Raw genomic sequence first — 10,223 nt, 5'->3', positions numbered from 1 at the left:
TCTGAGCGCATACCTGCGAGCGACATTTGTAAGTATCTAGCTGCGTCCTCCCTTCCCCCGACCCCTCTGGCTAGCCTTTCCCTTGCTTCCCAGATTTTCACATCCTAATCCCGGGGTTGGACGTAACAACGACAAGACAAACCAACTCTCCCTATCCTGCCACAAGACTCCATCAAAAGCTAGCCTCCACTTGTTCCTCTGCATCATCACAGTCTCTTTTATCCCTAGGACTATCCTCTCAAACTAGCTTTTTGACTGACCAAACTCAAAATCCTCCCTCACCTGGCACTACCCCATCAAAGCCCACCAAACCCCCAGTGCTTCTTCAACTTCAGCCTGCCACCTCCAGTCACACCACCCAGACCCCTGCTGGCAGGTCACTGTACCAGGATTATATTCATAGCTCGAATTTCTCATTAATCTCCCCGTGGACTGCGCTGATAGCGTGTATTAAATACTCCTCTTCCGGCACCCAAGAGGAGCAAGATTTCTGGAGGGAAAATTCTCCATTGATTAAGAATTGGCTTACTGAAGCCACTGCTGAAGCCTTTCGCACATTTTTAAACATTCTCCCTTATGGAATTCAAGCCGCAAAGATTATGATGTCTGGTATTAATATTGGGATAGCTATTGAGAACGCCAGAGCACACAAAAATTTAGTAGGAGAACTAAGTAAAGCAGTGGAAACATCAGGAATAATGATATCTAAACTTCAAGAGGAGGATGAGTTCCAATGATGAGGAGAAGGACAAGAAGAGAGAGCGGGCCAAATAGAGAAGAGCGGGACGGGAAGGAAGGAGGCTGAAAGACGGAGTCGCGGCAGAAACGGAGGAAGAAGAAGAGGGGTGAAGAGGATTACCGGAGGGAGCGTAAATGTTTTGTGAGGTCGCAAATGGCCAGGCATGGGGGAAAGAATAACTGTAAGAAGTTTGGGTACGTTCCTCATAAAAACGCCTTGTAAGCCCTACGGGGAAATACAATAAATATCATACCTAGTCTTCAGAATTATACAATACGAAAATGTCAATACATTTAGGTCTCTTGCGCAACGACCCTCACCCACACCCTCGCTACCTGTATTCAAGTTAACTGAAGCTTCGGGGTCAGTGAAAACGATTTGTTTCAAAATGAATCTGATACTTCAGATAGTCGGAGCTCACGTATTGAAGAGGAAGCTCCAGTCTCGCCAGGTGCGAGCCAGAGTGCGCCATCTGAAATCGCTGTTCTACAAGCCATACAGGAAGCCGGTTTTAAATAAAAAAGGATTATACCTCCGCCGGATAATTTTGCCGTTAAGAAGAAGAAGGATGACGATTTGCTCAGTCAGGCAATCATAGACCAAACAAAGCATCTAATTTTAACGAGGGCTGACAAAGGGAATGTCACTGTAGCACTTGATAAAGATAGATACACAACCAAAATGAAAGAATTACTAGGAAATACAGAAACATATAAAATCGTTGCTAGAGATCCCACTAAAAAATTAACAACTCGTGCTCGGGAACTATTAACGAGATGGAAAAAATCGGAATTTATATCAGATTTACTATACAGATCTCTATATTGTAGTGATACGACATTACCGAGAGCTTACAAACTCCCCAAAATCCATAAAAATAATTGTCTTTTCAAAATAATAGTTTCGTCGGTAGATAGGCCTCTATATAATTTAGCTGCATTCTCCACAAGATCATGCATAGAAGCTTTCCGAAAGGGAATAGTCATATCGCGAACAGCATTGAATTAGTCAAAAAACTTTCCAAAGTTCATATCAGTAGAATCCGCGTCCAACGGGATTCATAATACTATCGCTTCTGGTCTCGACCCGCGCCGTTAACTTTATCGTTATTATAACTAAATTCTGTGCGCGCCAAAATCACCGCAGTTGCAGTACCGATTCGAACCAAAGCTCCAGAAGAATCCTCGATCCAGGATCATCGCCGCAATTATTAACCCGGAGACGTTTTATATCCCGAGATCACCTTCAGCAATAGTAAGTCCGAAATATCTAGCCTTTTTTTCTATATATATATATACATGTATATACAATTAACGGGAATACATATATATTATATATTTATCTTCAAATCCCAATGGAAGCATGGCGGTATGGTGGCGCAGCAGTAAGAAAAGAAAACTGATCTGTTGAAACTCATTTGGAAGGAAGGTAAAATTCCGACTGAATGGCGAACAAGTATAGTTGTCCCCTTATATAAAAGGGGGGATAAAGAGAGAACAGACAACTATCGAGGGATCTCTCTACTGTGCAGTGTGCACTGCATACAAGTTATATGCGGAAATACTAAAGAACAGATTAGAGGAAACAATGGAGAAGAAAGGAATGATACCTGACAGCCAAGCCGGCTTTAGGAAAGGGAGGTCTACGATGGACAACATATTTATATTTATCTTCAAAGAAACCTCCCCCTATTTCGGATTTAAAAATATAAAACCAATTTTAGTGTACTCGCACGTGCACCGCCGGAAGTCCCTGGGAGTAATTATCCGGAATCGGATAAAACGGAACAGGCGCGCCCGTATAGTGGAGCGACAGCTCCTCGCTTCATTTTTGAAACATAAATGATCTCCGCATATCGGCTACGCTGTCCTCGATTCTTCCCTTTCACCATCCCCCTCATTTGTCTCCTCTTCCTTTGCATATCGGGTGTTCCCCGATACACCCGAATCATCCTCCCTCTTGGAACCTTCCTATTCTTCAGTTCCTTCCGAGCAACCCAGTGGCCATGACTAAGCGCACTACAGTGCGAAGGTTTTTACCTTTACTTACACTCCCATATAATGAATGTTTCTCTAATATTAATATTAAAAACTAGAAAACCAGAGCTACCTATGATGATTTAGATGGTACAAATTACTATACTTATTATTAACTACTTATTAATTGTTATGCTTAATAAAAAATGAAAGTGATCTTGTCGATCTTGCCCGGTTGTTTGGTCCTGTACTTAGACTATATAACCAACATACTTGTTCAAAAATCATTGCTGTGAATTGGGAAACGGTTTGCTTATTCGAATTCGAGCTATTTAGCGCTTCAAATGTTTCGAAAAGTTCGATTCAACTGGCGGAGTTCTGGGAGAGATCACCATCCTTTAATCTTTCCCCGGTTCCTTTCGTATACCGAGAGGAATTTCTCGACAAAACTTCTTCCCCCGCGCTCTCTACCTCGACCACCCTTTACCGCGACCGATCCCCCTCTCCCTCCTTCTCCAGCTCGAGTATCGAAATACTCGAAGAATTCTCGCCCCGAACCTTATCTCCTAAGTAAGGTCAACTTAGTTATGCTCCAATATTGGTGAATTAAAGCTATTTTCTTTATTAAAATTACTATTTTTATCACCCAAAATATCCATTAGTCGTTCTTCAACGTCATCAAAGATCTTTGGAGCATTTCCACTTGTACGATTGTGATCTTTTTTTTTATTACACGATTTTTTTAGCGCACTAAATTTCCATCTTACTTGATCACCTGTTAACTGTACAAATAAAATAGAATGCACACACAACACAAGTTAAATAATTTAATTGTGAAGCACTTATGTGAAATATGTTTGAAGTAATCCTCTTGGTATTTCCGAGTGTGCGGCACACACTCTGCACACAAGGTCCTGACTATAAGAGAGAGGAGTACTGACAAGTATGTTTCTCTCTCTAACTTACTCCGTCTGCTATGTATTTTGTCAGTCCATATCTATAAGTTCTATGTATGCGAACGTCGGATCATCCGCTAGATGGCATCCGCTAGCTGGCGTTTCTCGTATTTAAAATACGAACGATAGTATATATAAGAACAGCTTGTTGGAATGGAAAATATAAAATTATTCTTCAATCGCAAAAATGGGCAATAACTTACTGCTTACGTCTACTGCCATTGTAGGTTGTAGACGACGACGTTTAAAGAGACGACGCTTAAAGGCTTAAAGGTCTCTTAAAATATCTTATTAAGAAATAGACGTATGTCATAGACATACGTCGTAGACTTCCGACAACTTCCGACACATTGAAGTTATTTTTAGACATGGTGTCAAAATGACACCTAATAATATTGTAAAAAAAAAATTCCCCCAGGGACAAAAATAATCGTTTCCCGAAATGTTTGAATGCTAACTGTGATCCCGTTTATTGCTCTATTACGTCATATTGATTTTATAGAAACATTATTTGATATTTTTTATATAGGTACCAAGTATTCGTATACCGACCACTTTTTTCAGGCCTTAGCATATTGCGAATTTTAGATTATGCGGAATTAAGATTTGACGCTTCTCTCACATCTGATAACTATATATTAATTATAATATTATTAATTGGTTGCCTTAATTTAAGTTAAACTACTGTTGTACATCAAATTTGTCGACCGTCAAAGAATTAATAATTGTTTTCACTTTTTTTGTAACGCATATAGCATCTGTAAAAAGTATCGCAAAAGAACAAAAGCTTCTGAATATTTTATATACAACTTTTCTCAATTTTTTCTTGTAATGGTAGAGATATCTATCTTTGAACGCCTGAGATAATTCTTGTAGAGAGATACTTAGCCCAGGTCTCTCCTGTACTGTCTCAGATAACAATATGTTATTGAAAAGATTCCTACAAGATATCTTATTTTAAAATCTGATAACTTATATAGAGAGACTTCTAAAAGATTAAATAAGAATGTCAGAATGTTATTTAATGCGCAGTTTTTTGAGAGCAGAGAAATATCATAAAAATAATGTCTAAAAGATTTCTCAAATCAAACGTCCTTAATATTTTCAAAATTTGTCAACATATAAAGTTTTTATTTACAATATCCAAAATATAATATTATGAATCTTTTTTTGTCTAAAATTTCTACATTAAAAACTATATGAAATAATTGATAACTTTTATTTTTATTTTAATATTAAAATTTATTAATATATTTATCTCAATTAGTTTATATCACACAAGCGCGCTCGACGCGTCAAGCCTCGAGCGGTAATAGGGGAAATAGTAAACGTCGCTTCAGTTAAGTATAAGTTCGAACCACTGTTCTAATGGGTGGGAGCGTGGTCTAGCGGTAAAGCGCCTGCCTTATAACTGCGAGGAAGCTGGTTCGAGTCCCACCTGGCCGCCTGAGAGCGGTCTCGAAATTAAAAATTAAATTGGTGGCTTTCATGCCGGTTGGTCCACACGTGTGTGTGTGACCTTACTAAGTTGTGTGTAAGTTAGAAAGAATAAAATTAATTAATCGTTAAAAATAACGAATATTATAAATATTAAATTTTATAGGAAGAGCTAGAATCGAGGCACTACCCGCCAGACATCCCCGTCATCGATTTATCTTCTGGTAAGAGACTATTTAATAATAACACGTAAAAGCTAACACTTACAATATTTGTATAATAATAGAATAATAGAATCGATTTAATTGAGTGTAAAGAGGGGGATTTTATTATTCCAACCGGAACTGTGTTTCAAGTTGGACAAATTTAGTCGGCGCGCAGTCAAAGTTGGAAGATATGTAAAATAGAAATAAAAATAAAACTTTTGCGCATTATTTTTCGCGCCTAGTTCTTAGTTAGCCCGTTTTCTATATTCGTGAGAATTTCCATTGAAACCTATACTTCGAATTTTGAATAACTGAAACTGTAAAGCAATTTTTCGAGAAATTCGAAGAGCAGAGCAATACGTATGTATTACTCTTTGCATAAATTTTTCAAAATTTATTTTTTCCATAAATCATTTATTTACTTCATTTTTCTACAGTTTCAATAAATCGGAACCTCGTTATACGCCTAATCCTCGTGAAGTTTCATCGAACCAGCGCAATACGTATGTATTACTTTGCATAAATTTTTTAAAATTTATTTTTTCCATAAATCATTTTTCTACTTTATTTTTCTACAGTTTCAATAAATCGGAACCTCGTTATACGCCTCGTATCTTGGGCAGACGATTTGCCCTGACAGTCACGGCTTACAAGTATTTGGATATCGGAATCAATGTGGGACCTACATCCTTTGTGGAATTGATTCTTGGCGATAATCAGGGAAATCAAATCGTGCTACCTCATGCAACGTGGACAACGATCATCGAAAGACGCATGGATATCGAACAACTCATGCAGTCGACTGTCGGTTCATCGCTGTCTATTCGAGATCTAGTTATAGAACTCGTTAAAATGCGTGACGCTAATATCGCAAAACTTACGTTGCAGGATACATGCTTATACATGAGACCAGCAACTATATTATTTTTGTTCGAAATCGAACAATGTGTCGAACATGTATATTTCCATCTATGTCAGAATATATACAGTATGTTAGTAATAAGTATAAACATTTTGTAACCATCTTATAGCAAAGTTGTATCACGGATAAATGTCAGGCAAGGAAAATACTGAGTGAGGTATCCGATAAAAGTTCGCTCATAGATTGTAAACTATTAGCTTTTGCATTAGATAATATTGTATATGAAGTACAATGTAAATAATAAATAAAAAATTAAATATCAGTATAAATAGTGGCAAAATTATTTTTTAATCTATCTCTTCCGTTTTCTTCATACCTTTATTTCCATCAACACGTTTTAACATTAACCTCCTCTATATTCAAATTATATATATATATATATATATATATATATATATGTTGCGGTAATGTCCTTTTCAATTATATAAACGATTTATTATAAATTTAAAGAATTAATAAAATTATTAAAATATTAAAATATATAAAAAGAACGGAACGCGCAAAGAGACAGGCACTCTGTACACGATTCAAAATGGCGTCGTGAAACATGTCCCGAAACATAGCTCTTCATAGGGAAGAGGACATGATAATTGTAGGTCATAAATTATAGCAGCCATCGGTGCTCGATTCTATAACGCTGTTTGTTTGCTGTATGGCTTTTTGTTGAAAATTTATTGGACGCACACGCAAAAACAAATATCCGGCCGCATATGTGCAATCTTGAAAGAACCTCTTCCTGCGTTCCAAAATTCAACTAAAATCTATAGTTTACGTCACGTAAAATATGGTTTTTAGTTGATTTTTTTGGAACGTAGACCTAGAAAAAAATGATCTTTGGGACTCGATTCTATAACGTTGTTTGTTTGCTGTATGGCTCTTTCTTGAAAAATTATCAGACGCACACGCAAAAAACAAATATCCGACTGTAATCTTGAAAGATTTTCCTGCGTTCCAGAATTCAATTAAAAATCTATAGTTTACGTCACGTAAAATATGATTTTTTGTTGATTTTTTTGGAACGCAGACCTAGAACAAATGGTTTTTGGCGCAATAATTATAACTAAAGCTCGCCTTTGTACTCGTACCCGCGTGATGGCCCCCCTCCCTGCCAAAATTCCATTCGCTACCGCGAGATCCCACTCTTCCAACGTAGATACTTGACCAAAAATTTTAGACAATTCAACCCTAGAAGTACGTTAAAAACTCCGAGATATACGGATAAAAAAGAGAAACAAAGAAACGCCGAAAAAGAAAGTTGGCCTGGGAGTCTCACGGAGACCTTTGCTGTGTATGTCTACAATTAACCGTCGCGATGTCCTCTTTACATATGTTTTTTAGGACAATTAATCGAGGTTTTGGCGAACATGTTGGGTCACAGGGTCACTGGGTCACTGGGTCACGTTTTACAGCACCAATCGAAATATCGTATTACAGTCGATGTCTGAAAGATATAATTTAGAAACAAATAGCGTCTGGCACATTATGTGCATCCCTACTCTAAATTTTAACTGCTAGGACTACCTTCATCATAGACTCATGGTGTAGCCGAACAGTGAAAGTGACAGTGCAAAGATGAAGCTAAAAATTACGTTTCCGTGTGTCGGGGTAAGTATTTTGTGCTATGCATTAATAAAATTTGTGCATTAATTTGTGTAATAATTTTTTGTTTTTATTTTTTAGTACATAAAAGTTGGTCAGTTGAAAGTCGCAGAGGTACCTCAATCGAGGGTGCAAATGCAAATGGAATTTGAATTTACTCCATACGAGCAGATATCTCCGAAAATGAGATACATGTCGTGTGCGCATGAGTACATGTATGTACCTACATATACAGAGTGTCACATTATTACACGCGTGGCGACACATTCGCACACAAATGAATCGCTTATACACGGACGTATTAAAACAACGCTGCAATTTAGAACGACAAGTAATGAAAAACGCGCTTAGCCTCGCAATTCATGCTCCAGACGATTTCGCATATCAAATCGTAAAGAGCCTAGGATACATGGCCATAATTTCTGGAGAAGTAGTACATATAACTAAATGTACCCCGGTGGAAGTAAAAATACGCCAAACTCGAGAATGTTATCAACAATTGCCAGTATCAAAAGGAAACAAAACATACTGTTGTATGAAACCGTATGAAAAAAGGAAGTACCTAATTTCCGTAAAAAAGTCGTGCCAATCGTAGCCAATCTCGATTTCAAGGACTTAGGGTTGTCGGGAAATGATAAAAACATTTCAATATATAAGGTAAATAATTCTAATTATTCTTATTACTTTCTTGCCTATATTACATATCTCGATGCATAAAAATTTATCCTGTACACACACATATACACGTATACGTAACACACATATACTCAAGGGCTACATATTTTATGTAAATCTAATTACAACCATTAAAGCAGCCACATTAAATAATCTTCCTCTCTATTATTCTCTTTCTAAATATTTTAAATGTTATAGTAAAACGGAATATTTATTTCAGGTATCCATAATTTTTCACCGTGCAGCTAATGTACGCTTTCAGGAGAAAATCAAATCTTAAATACAAACAAATATTTACGCTACCGATACCATTTTGCGCATCGCCAAACTTATGCCAAACTTAAAAGTAATTCTTCCTTCTAAGAGTAAACATCAAGGTTGTTTATAAAGACAATTGCTTTTTTTTATTTCTTTATAACTCTCTTTTGCAGGATGGACAAACGAAAATCTTAGGTGGACAAACGTGGACAAATCGCGGACAATCGTATCCCGTTTGAAAATTAATGATAAATGTTCATGGGGGTGCTAATGTCAAATTTTTTAATTTGATCATAACTTTTCTTTGAAGGGTGCGGACAAACAAAAATTTTGGATGGACAAATGTGGACAAACGAATGCCGTTTGTATTTTATAAAAATTTGAATTTCGGGGTGCCAACTTCACAGAGCTCGAAAAACCATAGAATCTGTAGTGCTCACTTCGTAGTAAAGAATCCTACTGTGCATTCGATATTTTCTAAGGATTCTGCTCCTGTGGATGTCACTACTGCAATTGAGACTACTACAATTGATTACTCCTACATTTGATGTGAATATGCCTGAAATGGTGTGGAAAAGTAGGATAGATCGAGGCACAGTATAAGTAACAACAGTAGGTTCACTCCGTGTCAAAGCCTTTGTTCTTCGTGGCAAACGTCCGCCATGATGTTGATTGTGCGAGCGTGTCTTAGTTGAACCGCTTACTAGAAACCGCTTGATAATTATATAAGAAATGAAAAAAATTTAAGAAATATTATATTAATTAAATATTTGAAGCAAAAATGTCACGACACATTTTATTCATATTTTAAGTAAATAATACACATTTTTTACATTGTAAGTAAAAAATACACAATTTATTTACATTGAAAGTAAAATATAAATTTTAAAATGCATTATATAATGTAATTAGTATTAACAATACATTAATATTAATTAATATTGATAATTAATATTAATATTAACAATAATTAATTTAAAAGCTTAATATTATAAGAATTAATAAATGTTTATTTGTGTTGTAAAATTGTTATTTTTTTTCTGTTTCCTTTGTTCTTTAAAATCCCGGTTCATAAATTTCAAAGTATAAAATATACGAACTCTAATATAAAGTTTAATTAAATAATTTCTCGGAAAATTTGAACATGGATGAGAAAACTCTATTTTTGAAAGAATATTTATAAAAGTTTGCACTAGGCTACGTTAGGTTGTTTAATAATAGAGAAATTTTCAAAAAATTTTGTATATGCAATTCTTTAATATACCGTTGAAATATAGAACTTGGAATATGAAAACGACCAAACGTATATAACTAAAAAAGTCTGTTACTCCGAGTGCGAGGAAGTAATTATGGGCCTAAGACAGTGCTGCGACTGCATTGAGGAGTTCCTCGTGCAGAAGAAGACGGATGATCAATACATTTAGTACTGAAGCACTGTGGGACTCGGTGACAAAA

The 10,223-nt window shown here is 36.2% G+C and overlaps 1 protein-coding gene and 1 pseudogene across 1 annotated transcript in view; one reads left to right on the top strand and one right to left on the bottom strand.

Moving 5' to 3' along the window:
* The window catches only part of LOC139810405 (uncharacterized), a 325,546-nt gene that overhangs the window by 134,997 nt on the left and 180,326 nt on the right, over positions 1-10,223 (bottom strand). The window lies entirely within an intron of this gene.
* LOC139810130 (uncharacterized) lies at positions 2,102-6,477 on the top strand (annotated as a pseudogene).

The sequence above is a fragment of the Temnothorax longispinosus genome, chromosome 3 (assembly GCF_030848805.1).
Source record: "Temnothorax longispinosus isolate EJ_2023e chromosome 3, Tlon_JGU_v1, whole genome shotgun sequence".
In the NCBI taxonomy this organism is placed as follows: Eukaryota; Metazoa; Arthropoda; class Insecta; order Hymenoptera; family Formicidae; genus Temnothorax; species Temnothorax longispinosus.
This window is presented reverse-complemented; position numbering and strand designations above follow the sequence as displayed.